General features: G+C 41.6%; 1 pseudogene; it reads right to left on the bottom strand.

Moving 5' to 3' along the window:
* Positions 1 to 198: 198 nt before the first annotated feature.
* LOC146821357 (uncharacterized) overlaps positions 199 to 14,879 on the bottom strand; it is a 34,822-nt pseudogene continuing 20,141 nt past the window's right edge.

Here is a 14,879-nt window from a genome sequence, read left to right as displayed (position 1 = left end):
ATAAGTGCCTACCCACTGCTTCCAATTACTATTATTTTAGTCTGGTTTTTGTAAAGTCTCTGGCCGTTACTGTCTCGAGGTTGGTTTATGATCTTGTGGTTTAGTCCAAGAACTTCATCCCGGATTATGGGTGTTAAGATGTCCTTCTAAATTAGAAGCAAAACACAAGTTTTTTTTTTTCAGCTGCAGAAGTTCATTTCAAAGTTTCCAACTGTGTGGATCCATGTGTGTCCTGATATTTGGATGTGGGTCTTTGGGCCTTTTCTCTTCCTCTCCAATATGTATTCTTCTGTGTTTATTGAAATGATCCTTGCGACCGTTTCTGACAATCAATGCAAGTGTACGGCTTTTCCCCTGTATGTATTCGCTGATGCCGATTACGATCACTTTTTAGACTGAAGCTTTTCTCATAGTGAGCACACACAAAGGGTCTCTCTTGTGGACTCACAGCAGTATGCGTTCTTCTGAAATGAATGAAGCTTTCATTTAGGCTAGTGTCTTGGTCATATTGTGCAGACAAGTTTTGTCTCTGTTTGTGGAATGTGTTTTCAAGGCATGCATTAGTCACCAAATTCCTTCGATTGATATCATATTCATTACATTTATAAGACTTCCCTAGTTTGGTGGGTCCATGATGCAAACTGAAAGGCGCTGAATTCTGAAAAAAACTTTCAAGCTCAGAAGTCTTTTTTTCTACCAATTCCCGGTTACGTCGGGGCCATAACTGTCTCCTAAAAAATGGCAGCTTATTACACCTCTGCAAATCCTCTTTGTTTGTTGTTCCAGAAGAACATATGGAACATATGGAAGGTTGAGTTTGTTCTGTAAATACCATTGAACTAATATCTTTACATTGACTGTTCATGGTTTCATCACCTGTTTAGAGAAAACAAATTTCCGGGGAGCACCTGGTCTGGGACATGTCTTCACTCCCCCACCGGGGCCTGGAAACAGACGGACTGGGCGATTATTTACCCGGCGCAGCGGTTGGCCCCCAGCACGACCGTAGACTTGCAGGGGAGCACGGCAGATCTTTAGAGCGCCCGCCATCTTCTCTCCCTTCCGGCGCGGACTGGTCCCGCGATCCAGGAGCCGCTGGGCCTAGGACCTGCCGGGTACGCTGCACAGGACACAAAGTAGCGGCCGGCCCCAAGGACTGTCTGTCCTGTGCCTGACTCCATGATGGCCGCCATGGCCTCAAAAACGGCACCCTAACAAAACGCTCAGTCTCGATCCCAACTACGCCGAAGTGCCCTCTCCTTTGCACACTCGTGAAAATAACCTAAATTGAGTCTGATGCAGCACAAAAACCCTGCATGCCAAGACCGACCTCTCTAGGTGCTGTGCCTCTCCGGTGCCAGCCACAAGATTGCCGCCCAAGGCTCCGAATTCCCAAGCTGACAACGAATAGCCCCACCGACAACAGTACACACAAAGAAGATGTTACTACTCGTTCAAAGGAGCAGGTGTCTCATTAATGCTGGCAAATCTCACGAGTACCGAGGCTGGCTGGACTACAGGAGTGAGCCCCTACAAGTAATGCTGGGCCTCCGCAGTATAACACCTCCACCAATGTGCTGAACATCGCCAACTGCACTGAGCACTAATTGTGGTGTCGACATTGCCCTGTGCTGCACAAACTACTGATTGTCTTCCTTGCCCGCGAGCTTGATTGCTTCGTCCCGTGCCTGCGCGCTGCTGGCCGCCTCTGCCCCCCGCGCCTTCCCGACTCGGGGCTTCCTGTATGGCCACATAATTAGCAGGTCTGGCCGGCTGCTTGGGATGCGGAAACTCCTGCTGACACTTGTGAACTTTTGCGCCCTAACTAGCCCCCGCTGCACGATGCTGGGTGCGCGGCAAGGGGTGCGGCCTGCGGTGCCAGTCCTGCCCTGCGCTGCTCATCTCGTCTCTACGTCCTTTCTTCCTCCTACCCCTTTACCCTATCCCCTTACCCTTCCTTGCTCCATTAACCTTGTCCCCTATGTTCTTTAAATGCTTTTCGTGATACTTATGTAACTTGTGACTGTTGTAAAATTGTAACATTAGTGTTCCTCATGTAAAATGCTCGCTCCTATCCCCTCTTCCCCGAATCTCTCCCCTTACCTGCTACACCGCCTAGCCCCCTGTCCTTTGTGCCCTTTGACTAAGCACTCCTTCTCCCCTTGTTGGGGAAAGATCCAATATTTATACTCTGGAGTCTCAGCGAACCTGCTGAGAGAGTCCACAGCGCCAAGGGAGCCACTCACAACGGAGGTATGCTATGGCCCCCCTTGCCAAAGCACTCCCTCTCCCCTTTTTGGGGAATGGATCCAGTATGTTGGCCTTGGAGTCTCAGAGACCCCTCTGAGAGAGTCCACTGCGTAAAGGGAGCCTCTCGCAACAGAGATGGGGAAATGATACCACTTCCCCTATGATCACAGCTTACTGGACTTTGGACGCAGCTTTGACTCGTCTTCCGGTTTGTGTCCCCATCACCCTCCCCCCCCCCCCCTCTTTCCACGCTGTGTCTCTCCCCCTCCCCTCCTCTTGCCCTCCTTCATTCTCTGTCTACTTCCCCTGCTCCTTACCCCCTCCCCTGAATCTCTCCCCTTGCCTGCTTTTTCCCTTACGTATATGTGCTCATTGTTTATCTCGACCTTACAAGTAACTAAGTTGCCATGCTATAATAACTGTGTAACCTTTGTAACGATGTAACCTGCAGCTATAATCTTATACTCATGTAAAGCGCTCTGATACCTCCAGGTCTAGCCAGCGCTATACAAAACCTTTAAAATAAATAAAATAAATCAAGTCTGTAGCGTATGGAAAATATTCAATCAGAACAGAAACACTATGTAGATGGTCTAAAAACAGGAACGTTAACATGTATAGTACTAATGTACTTATGACAAAATTATGGATTTTCATTAAAACTTTTCAGATGTGTACTTTACTAAAATGACATATTTACAAAAGAGTACAAAGGAGCATGTCAGGAAGATATCAATACAGTAATAGCATTTTAAAGTACATCTAATTTTAAATAGCATTCTGGGTAACTAAATATAAACAATATGACTTGCCGTGTATATTTTATGCTCCTGCTGACAACAGTCTGAAATGCCATCCTAATACAGACACAAATGCAAGATGCTGAATATGCTGTTTCTTTGCAATACCTCATGGCAATCTAAAACTTCCATTACATTTCCGCAGACTGAATTAATCAGACCATAGACCTTAAGGATCATACTATGTGATATAAAAAAGGATCAAAGTTTTTTTTTCAATTTAAATGCATTGCTCTTCTATTATCGAGGGATTGTTTGCTAAGGAAGTGTTAAATTGTGATCTTCTATACAGACATGTGGCTAGCACCAAAAATTAGGTATATCTCTCGTAGATGATTCTAAAATGCAAGTTGTGACAAACAAAATATCCTTATTTATATTCCGGTATTAGCTGACAGTCCCACTAACAACTCATAGATGTTGCTAAAACTATATAGGTCGATCTGTGAACTATTTGTTTCCTTCAACAAATCCAATTGTTTGGGTAATTTCTCCAGAGGGTAACTGCCAGATCCTGTTTGGGGGGCTCACAGGGCTAGCTGGGGCTTCTGGACCTTTAATGTGGTGGTTGCAGATTTTTGGTAGTCCTGGGGTCCTTCGACTATGGACTTTAGAAACTGGGCCAGGTATAACCCTTTCCATACTCCCAGGAGAGCCAAGAGAAGCAATCCCAGGCCTCACACAGTTAGAGCTGAGAACTCAAAAATCCACCAACAGACACAGAAGAGTATTGTTCAGGCCAGTGCTAGTGCTGAAGCGTTGGTGCATATACACCCTCAAGGTGTACATGAACCAAGACTTCAGCTCTCTTTTCCTTCAGCTCAATATTAGCACTGAAAAGTTTTATTTTTGTGGCAGGCTTTATCCCGGGTTCTCAGTCTCTCATTCTCACACAGTTCTTAAGCACTATGGTTACCTGCTTTTAGCAGTGGGAGTCCTGGTGGATGTGGGATGGAAACGTGCAGCAGCCCAGGTAAAGAGGGGCTATGGGCTTTCTGTAGCCACGGCAGCAGCTTCTTTTAGAATGTAGAGATACTGGAGATCGCCTTGAAAAAGGCTCCTCTGGCAGCTGCCCACCTTAAGCAGTTGCTGCCTCTCTAGTACTGGGATTGCACTGATGCTGGCTTGACAGGTACAGCTCCCTCCTTCCCTCTCTCAGTATGTAAACAGGCTTTTAGGTTCTAGGCAGATCTGCTGCTCCTCCAGCAGAAAGTGGGGACTATAGGTGATGCTCCCTGACATCTGGGGGTCTGACTGTCATGCTAGTCAAAAAGCAGCCCTTTAAGTACTCTGGGGAGCACTGCCTTCATTGTTCATGAAGAACCTGGAACAAAGTGGGGTAGTTAGATCCCACTTTTATACAGACTTTCCAAGTTGGGAAAGTGGATCCGCTGTCTAAGCCTTAACAATTGGTTTGCTCTCAAACGCGATTTCATGCTGCTCTCCAGACACTGCCTTCATGCAAAGTAATGTCTCTCATAGCAGGAGGGAATGGGTGTGGCTCTAACATGAGCACAATGAAGTGTGAGTTCTCTGCACCTGGCTACCATCACATTCCTGAAGTAATAATCAAAGACAGACAAAAGGGCAGGCCCTGCCTAGAAACGTCCTCATGTAGAACAAAAGAAACTGCAGTTCCACCCCATAGCCTCTAGAATGCAGCAAATGACGGTGCTGAGAAAGTACTAATCAGTTGTCCTTTGTTAACAAAGCCCTGAAGGAATTTCTGAAGGGAGAGGTTTCTCCTTCCCCCTCACTTGTGTCTGGGTCTCCACCCTCTAGCCACAGGAATGCAGCCAATAGACATTCATTGTCTGGAGAATCTGTTCTCACCCTAGGTTTTGTGCCATGATAAACCAGGGACATCCAAATAGAATCCAACTGGCACCAGTACTCAGACTCATGCAACACACGGAATCCTACTATGATACATGTGCGACACATGCTCTATGCATATACACGCTCCCAAAATACACACACACAGGACAAGGCTCTAGGTTTCACATAACAGTGAACTTTACATGAGACGAGTCACTAGACTAGTCACACTACAAAAACACCACTTTGAGTGATGTACCCAGGGCAAGAACAGTAGCCCTTTGCCTAATATGAATGCTTTTGTGGTGCACTCTTCCAGGGAAAGTATAGTAGTATGTTCCCTAATATGAGTGTACTTTTGGTGTGTGTCTCCAGGGCACAAGATAGGTCATAGACCTCACATTGTCAGGGATAGGGGTAGGCATCTGCACACGTGCTAAATTAGCGTGACACCTGAGCCAAAATAAAAGACAGGATATCAGTTTCACATGCAGTTGGGCACTAAGGGCAGTGGAACACTCAGCATTTATGATGAAGGCGACATGCACATCCCAACAGTAACCACAACCCTATGCCCAAGGCTTCTTCTTATAGAATACACTCATACTGGAGCAACCATGCCTGAATTTGTGCAGAAAAAAATAGATTTTATTCAAAATCCTCAATTAGCTCATTAAGGGAATACAAATTGGTGTGGGAAATCATTTCTGGTTCCGCTGACAGTCTAAATAGGTACTATATCATGTATGGGTTTAAATACCCCAATTTTTTTTACATGTATAGGACACCAAGAATTCAAAATGTGATGTGTGGGTGGAGAAGAAAATCACTACTGTTACTATCCTATCACATGCTTAAAAGCACATTTTCCAAACCACAAGCAGCAGAGAGAAAGAGAAAGTATTTTCAGGGAAGGTTTTTAACAACATTTGGCATTGTTACTTGTGTTTATTCTTAACTTCATATTTTATTTAAGAATACAAAAATGTACAAAGAAACACATTGGTACATTAGGTCATTAGTGGGCGAATGATTACTCATAGAAATGATGAATGTGAAAGGTGAAGAATGCAAAATTACCTTACCAGTACATTGCATACAACTGCACAGGGAAACAAAATAATTTCATAATAATTACGTAATTGATGGCCAATTTCTAAAGCTAATATATTGGACATAGAAAATGCTCCCCTTAATGATTTCAGTTTTGCTTGATACTTTGCTAAACAAAATTTACAATTCCTATTGCTTAATGTGGAGAGAAAAATGAGTTTGAACCTCCTCAAGGTCTGCGTGCTATTTTAAATGTATAGATGGTTGTGCCAAAGAACAGTTGTTTTTTGATGAGCTAGGTGTTTAGTTGTCCATATCCCAATCTATGGCAATTGCTTTCTAGAAAGCAACCCTAGCAATGTAAATAGCTATGAAGTGAAATTAAGAGAATGATGGTTGGGTATTTTCAACATAACTTTGTCTGAATGGTTCTCAGATGTATATTGTTGTGGGGTGAAAGAGTGTTGTTGAGTCAACAGTGCACTTCCAACTACATGGCCGTGGTGCCATGGGGTGAGGATCTTGGACAGCTTGAGAGGGAACAGTAGGGGAGTGGACTGTATTTTTGGGGAGAGTATGACAGATGTGCCTATAGTAGGAAGTACAGGAGCTGAAGTGTGTATGAATGAGTGTATGAATGATTACATTGTGTCAGTGAGTAATTATAGCAAGGAGAACAAGCTAGGTTGATGGGCCTGTAAAAGTGTCCATGAGGATAATTTAAAGGTAAACACTGCCGCCACTCGGCTGTCATGTTATTATATGCCTTCCGGAATCCTGAGAGACCGCTCAGTTGCAATTGGGAGTTCAAATGGAATACAAAATCACACAGCCATGTTTAAATAGTGGACCAAGTGCATTTACTCACCTACTGGACTAATAAGGTTTTCTTCCGTCACGTTGTCATGATGTTCAACAGCATAAGACTCTTTCTCCCTTTTAATGTGAATTGATGGATAAACTGACTGATCTGTGTTTAAAAAACATATATGACAATATAAGAGAAACATTTCAAAGTTATAATGATCTATAAGGAATGCAGTCTATCAAAACACTCTCCATTTTGTGAAAACAATAAATAAATAAAAGGCATTACCATAGCCAGGGAGAACGATTCACACATTACAAGTTCATTAAAGGGACCAAGCAAGAATAGGAAAATAAACAGGAAAAGAACATTCAGAAATCTAGACGATTTCATTTCTCTGTAAGTGCCATTGAATGGGAAAGATTAAAATAGACTTTTGATGAGAATACAGATCATAAGAATGGGTTCTTGCTGCCACAGCACAGTGTTGTGAAATGTAGAGTTTTTGAAAGCTACCTGGGCTGGAATCCATTCTTTTCTCTTCTTCTGAAACAAGTTGATTCATTAAACACGTAGTAGGCTGCTCTTCTTTCCGTAAACAAAGAAACTGGTTTCCTGTTGAGCGACATAAAAGGCACAATATATAAATAAAAAATAGCTGGGATATCTTTAAGGTGTGTTTGATAAACACTTTGTCGAACCAACCATATTATTGTTAGGAGGTTTTCTTTTACCATTGTCAAGTATACAAAATCCTTTCAGTGCACAGGCACTCTGTTCTCTAATGTTTGACTGAGCCTAGTTTTCATGGGATAGTCAGGTAGGTAGGGGGCTTTTAGGGGCAGGTAATTCTGATTTCTGTCCCATAGTCCTTCTGGGCAACAACTTCAGCACTATCATGTTCCCTGCCTCAGCTCCGGGATGCTCTGGAGCAGGTTTGGCTCAGACTCATCTCGATTTGGCAGATTTCCATGTGTACTCTTAATCCCTAAGACTTACTCATGCAGATCGCCCGAAAGTTAAATAATCCAAAGGAGTCATTTTTAGAAGAAAGACATGCCTTTGGCTATACCCCCAGGCATGGAAAATGAAGATAATTTGTGGTCCGGTGCAAAAATGAGAACCGCAACTCTAGAGAATTGTGCCAGAACAAAACGGCAGGTGCCATCCTTTGGTCAAAGAATTAAGTAATGCACAGCAGACAGCTATATGCTGCACTTATAGTCCAAGAAGGCTAGCAAAGTATCAGCTTGTGTTTTATAATTGTAGTAACTCCTGTTAGTGGATCTGTGATTTAAACCGACCACTTGGAAGCAATCTATGCATGCAATGTGCAACATGTATAGGTTTTCCACCTTTCTTACCAGTCTGCACTTAGAAATACAGGACAGGCTGGTAAACAAAACTGGGTAAGTAGATCCCTATATATGTCCAGCTTTAAAAGCAACTTAAAGACAAGTTCAAATTTCCAAATTCTAAAAGTTGAAAAAGTTGAGGTATTTTGAATGAATTGAACTTCAGAAGTACAGGAGATAGTCAAGCAAACCCAACAGTGGATTGCTGTAATTTAGGAGTCTATAAAAGTGCACATCACTGGTAACATGTAGGACAACCTCTTCCATCAAACTTGGACGAGGCCGAATACATCTCAACTCATTCATTCCTCAAGGCAAGTATTTATAGCATCCACACACATTGTGGGGCTTTGTAGTAAGACCTGCCTCTTACTCAATGATTTCCATCTTATCAGATTTCAACTTAAGCCAATGGCTTCTGATCCCCTCTTTCATTGACACTTTGCATATGCCTGCACAGAATCCCTTGCAAATTCAGGATGACCTACGAACTACTGGTGAACAATCAAAAGTGAAGCACATTTAAAAACCATGAAGTCACAGAGTCTCAACACATACGTTAAAATGGCTAGGCGGCAGAGCGGACCACTAGGAAGGGCAGAAGAAAGATAGAAGAATGCATACGTATAAAGAGAGAGAAACAGCCTAAGCTGTTTGGCCGGGAATGTATAAAACTAGGGCAGAATGTTCCCAGCATCTCAAAGTTACTGAAGAGGGGCGGACAAGTTGTCATTGTTGATGATATCTAAATGTAGTGATAGGTCCAAAAGACCTAACGCAATGACAAAGTCACTGATGGTCTTCCTCCAAAGGCCAATTCACACTGATGTCAATGCATACTCCATACCCCAATGAGGATGGAAGATGGCTTATAATTTGATGTTCTGATGAAATCTGAAGAGATACAATATGTAAAAGTAACTTGGTATAAGTACCGCAGAACAAAGGCAAAGTTGAAAAACTGCAGAAATCACTGGAAATAGAATCATATTAACGTATTACGCTTCACTAAACAAATTTCCAGGGACAACCGGATTTGACTCAAGCAATTAGAGAACAAAACTTGGAAACTTGGAACCAACTACCATTGGAGCCAGAGCCACAATGTACAGGTGAAGACAGTTCCAAGATAATTACCAAAGTTGCTTTTGAGCATTAGTGGATAACCAAGTGAAAGACAAAACATAAGAGAAATGGGCTAGTTTATGACTGTGGATTCTCCATTGATCAATTGTGCAAGCTTACTAGCAGGTTTCCTGTGATACCTCGGAGATCTCAGTGACCATATTTTTTTTACCTATAAATTAAACATCTATATGAAACAGCCTGAAAGTCAAAGGCTGCATGCAAACCCCAAAAGACAGGGAGGGAATCAGAAAGAAAGAAGGACAAACCCTCCAGCTACACTGTGGCTCACTTCAGAATCAGCCATAGTTGATTCATAGGCGTGCAACGCTCAGAATGAGGTCTGCAGCTCAGACCATTCTATTTGGAAGACGCTGTGACTGCCAGATAACTTATGCGAAAGATGATTCCAGTACCTGCATAGGAGTACATTTTATAGCAGGAGTAACATTGGTACAGTACTGGTTTGTTATTGTTATTTAGTCTAAACAGCCTTATTGCAAAGCGCTGTTTATCAAATATCTGTTGCCTGCCTTATGGTTCTTTGTGTAATTGTCTGTATGGTAGATTTCTTTGTGAGTGCTTTTGTACATACAATTCTGGGATGAGCCAGGGCTCAAAGTACCTGTAATGTCATCAATAGAATTCTGGGCCTGAGGATAACATACAGCGAGGCAATTGAGAGTAGGACATTGAAGAGATAGGACAGTGGTCCCCAAACTGTGCGCCGTGGCTCCCTCTGGACCTGTCAAACCTAGCCAAGGGAGCCACGCACCAAGCACTTTAATGCATTTAATGTTGAAGGGGTTGTTGGCTTCAGGTAAACTAATTAGACTTAAACATTTGATGTTGATGATTTGTCAGTGACATGCCTAAAGCTGTAAACGTATTGCTTAATTGATGGCATGTCGAGGGTGATGACCTCCATATTTCACTGGATCACCACACTTCAACACTCCCAAAGTAGGCAGAAGATGCTTGATTTATTTTGTTAGACTCGTTAATAGTTTTGTTTTTTTCAAAATGTATTTTTACACCAATGCAAGTTATCAGGAAAGTACAGTTGCCTGACTATTAAACACACTAAGTTTTATTAAATATTGACATTTGTACTTGAATCATAGGTACTTCCAGTACTCATTTCTTTCAGTACACACACTTCCAGACAGGCCTGCTCTCTACTTGAACACAGGGAAGTAAAACACCATATATGGCATAATGCCAACAATTGAAGCAAGAAGGAGGGATGTTTAACCCTTTCGATGCGCATGACGGAGCGGTTCCGTCATGCGCATCGGTCGCGCTGTGCGGATGACGAAACCGCTCCGTCACGGCCCCGCCCGCGCAACGAATCTTCAGCACGGCGCGGTAATCCGCGCCGCGCTGGAGGGGTTAAAAAAATAATATCTGAGGAATTCATTTTACTTGCATTGATTTGGAGGAAATTTTAGGGAGGAGATAGCAAAAATAAAGCTGTATGTGGTTTAAAAAATTGTGAGTCACCCTGCTGAGACAGGTCTGTTGGCACGTATGACATGGGTAGAAATGGAAGTGTATGCAAATATTCTTCAAGTGCAGAAACACTTTGGCAATGGGGTCTACATGCATAGGGGTGCTATCTAGCACTGTACGTGGGATAAAAAAGTTTAAGAGGGTACTCTAAAAAAGGCATGGGCAAAGAAGTGTAACTATGAATATTTTATTAGCAGCGCCGCCTTAGTAATACAAAACACCCTGCCTATATGATTATAATATCTTCATCAGCTTCATCCCAATTATTTCAGGGAGAAAAATTAAACTACCCCTGAGGCCAGGCTTACATACCCTCCGCCCTCCAAAAAAAGTAATAGTGGGAAGCCATGGGCAATGGCTAATGGGTCAAGAGAGCCGCAGGTTGAAAAAGTTTGTGAACCACTGAGATAGGAGTTAGACCTTGTAGTAGTGTGAGAGGCCACAAGCCAGAGAATTGACAGCTAACCCGTCAAACACCTTCATAGCCATAGCCAGATGGCTAAATTAAACTTTTGATTTTTGGGGTATCTATCAAGCTTAACTTGACACAGGTCCGATGTTCCTGAAACCTCAGATTTCTTTAGCGAACCAACTATCCTTCCGCATCAGAAGAGCTAAAGATGTGACAGAAAGGCTGAGAGAACTAGTATTTCATGTGGACTTCCCGGAATTCATATATTAAGCATCATTGATGCAAGTAAGGTATTTCCTAATTTTGTTTCTAAGTAAATTCAGTGCATTGCTAGCTCTGACTGAGAAAATGGTATTGATTAAAGTGCAAAGAAATTGATGGCAAGGAGTCTTGTAGGCCACATACCTATAAATTCTCCAACAGATTCATCACAGTCATAGTGATGGGAATATTATTTTAAAGTACAGTTGTTAAATCATCAGAGATGGTAAAATAAGCACATAAGGACCTGTGTTTTAAATAAGGACAAAGGGCAATATGTACAAAAAATAGGAATTGTGATTTCCTAATTGTGATTTTTACCAAATACAATTAGGAATTCCAAATTCATAACGTAAGAACACTTGCAAACTTCATATAGCGATTTCTAATGTGGTTGCAAATAGACCTACCTTATGAATATTAAAGAGGCAAGTCACCATTTACAACCCATTAGGAATTGCAGCCATCACAGGAATAGTGGTCTGCTGGGGTCAGCAGACTACCATGTCTGCGATTGTTTTTTAATAAAGCAAACATTTTGTTTTGTTTCTTTAAATACAGCCCGTTTTCCTTAGAGGAAAACAGGATGTGTTTAAAAAAAAAAGAAACCTTTAAGGTTCATTTTTTAAGAGCAGGCAGTGGTTCAATTGACCACTGCCTGCTCTTAAAACATTTTAGTTTCAGCAACACAAATGGGAAGGGGTCCTTTGGGGACTTCTTTCCATTTGCAAATGTTTACCAACACCCTTGAGGTGTCAGTAAAAAATGAATGTTTTGCAACCGTAATTTGGTAGCAAAACATTCATACATACCAATGCTATTCGCTTTTAGGAAGGGACACCTTATATAAGGGCCCCTTCTAAATACCAAAGCGCTAAACACAAACTGTGATTCTTTAGCATGTTACCGAATCACAAAATGTGCTCTGTACATATGTAAAAAAAAATTTTGTAAGGAACAGTGGTCCCATTCAAACAGAATAAAGTGACATACCGCAATTAGTACAATGAAAAATTGGGTTTTATGTTTAAAGACAATGCAAAAAATACTAGTAAATTACAATAAAATAGTAAAGGAGAAAATTTGAACAGTGAGTGAGTTGGTGGCAGGGTAAGAGGAAATCAGCCGATTTCCGGTACCCAGGCAAGTGATTAAAAGGTGACTTTTTGGTGCACGAAGGTAAGTATTAACAAAAAGTCAGTAAGGCATTTCATACTCCAACATTTCAGATAATAATACAATGGAGTTTAGAAATGGTTGTCGACGACGTTTCGATCCCTGTGCGAATAATGGGATCTCTTCAGGACAGGAGGGTGTCAAGATTACCTGGGGGTAGCCTGGTAGGGAGGGGAGAGAAATAAAAACGGTTGCAGAAATAGGAGCTTCAGCCTTTATGAGTACTACGGGCCTGCTTCACTCTGTTCAATTACCACCACCCAAGTAACATCATTCAAGCGTTTGGACTTTGGACTTATCTTTGTTTAAGGCGGTTTACAGATGAGAATGTATTCCTTAATTCAGTGCTGCACCTTACTGATGAAAATAACCGTAACCTGAGGCAAGCGCGATCTGCTCTTATGTACCTTTCGTGACAGTTAGTACTTTAATTTCATTTTTATTGTTGCGCTTTGTTATACTGCTGATTTACCCTTTAAGGCAGTTTAACTGTATCCTCACAGTTCAAATATGTCACGAGCGCTCCGCTTTGCCGTTTTCAAATACCGCACAAGCTACCTTCAGCGCGCGCCTACCTGCTTCTGCCTGCATTCTTCTTAGAAGTTCCATGAATCCTGTGTCGTGTTCTGCAGTTCATCCTGCTTTGCTGCTCCTGGACGCTTTTCTTCCTTCACGTGCTGTGAACCATCCGGCACTGCGTATAAAACATGCCGCCATTTTAAGCTTGGCCTTCCTTATTACAATTCCTGCATTTAACATGTTCTGCCAACCACGTTTCTGCTTACTTCCTGCAGACGCGGAACGTTTTGCCAACCACGTTTTTCTTCATGAGATTCACCGTAAACTTTCTTCAAAAGCAACGGACAAAACTTCAAAATCAGCATGTCACCGAGAACACGTCATCCTTCCGTCAGCGTACATCTTACTGTTTTTTCAGTTTTTTTATGCATAAAATGGCAATGTTTCCTCAAGGACCTGTTCTCCTGCGCGCAGCCTTTCACTGCCTCTTCTGCATACAAGCTACTGTTTTTCAGGGTTTTATATTCTCTTTTCCAGATTTTACCTGTTTTCGACAACGGTGACTACTTTTCTTATTTTACTTTTTTTCTTTTTAAACTATTGCACTGTATACCGTACTTATATTCATGCATGTTTCCTCTCAACTATGTATAAACCCACCGGAGTCTGATTCTGAATAATTTATTGATTAAGTGTTGTGCATAAGTTTTTATTATTCTTTGCGTGAGTTGCCCTAGTGCAATTAATTACTATTAATTTGTGTTTTTAATTATATATGATACAAGTCGTTGAATATGTTATGTTTTAAAATCTTACTTTTGATTCTTAATTTACTTTCAGTAAGCTGTTCATGAAAGTGTTATGTTTTAATGCTTACTTGTGTTTCCTAATTTACTTTCAGTAAGCTGTTCATGAAAATGTTATGTTTAAATGCTTACCTTTAATTCTTAAATTACTTTTAGTAAGCTGTTCATGCTTTCTACTCATGTTATGATGATTCATTGAATGTTCTTCGCAGGTTTTACCGTTCTTTCAATGATATAACTTAATTTTGTGAAATTTCTGAGCATCGATGTTTGACACCTGCCTTTTCATTAACGATTCTTTATGTAAACTCATGAGTTTTTCTTCTCAGCGGTTCAGTGTACGGAACCCCTGTATTTGACTTTTCGTCAAAGTTTCTGCCAGATTCTAATTCAGACATGCGCATAGTTTCCTTCATAATTCAAGTTCACTTCTAAATTCTTGCTTGGTCTAACTCCTGTTGGGTGCAGTTTTTTCTCACCTTTCTTCTCACTTTTTGTGTTGGAGTTTTCTTTTGAATTCGCCTGTTTGTAGTACTTCTCTTAATACATAGTGGTATGACGCTCTTAGAACAAGCATTAGCATAGCCAATAGGCCTCGCCTTCGGGACCTTATAAGTGTTTAGCCATGCAACACTTGATGCTGTTGCACCAAGGATATTGTGCTGGCTAACTAAGCACTTATAAGGTCCCAAAGGTGAGACCTATTGGCTATGCCAATGCTTGTTTAACAGAGGAGTGCAGTAAAAAGACAGTTACGCAAGATACCTGCGAATCACATTTTGTAACAAAACCGGAATTGGGCGATTTCAAAAAGCCCTTATTTCCTTACCGGTTTCACTATTGATATCTTCTCTCTCCTGGTTATTTAGGCGATCCTTATCACAGGTGTTACTCTCTTCTTTTATGCAGAAAGAAACAATTGATGAGGTAACCTCACGCCCTGTTCGAAAAAGAATGACTATATTTACACTGTATATATACCTT

The sequence above is a fragment of the Triturus cristatus genome, chromosome 6 (genome assembly GCF_964204655.1).
Source record: "Triturus cristatus chromosome 6, aTriCri1.1, whole genome shotgun sequence".
Classification (NCBI taxonomy): Eukaryota; Metazoa; Chordata; class Amphibia; order Caudata; family Salamandridae; genus Triturus; species Triturus cristatus.
Note: the sequence above shows the minus strand (reverse complement) of the source record. Positions and strands in the feature narration are given on the sequence as shown.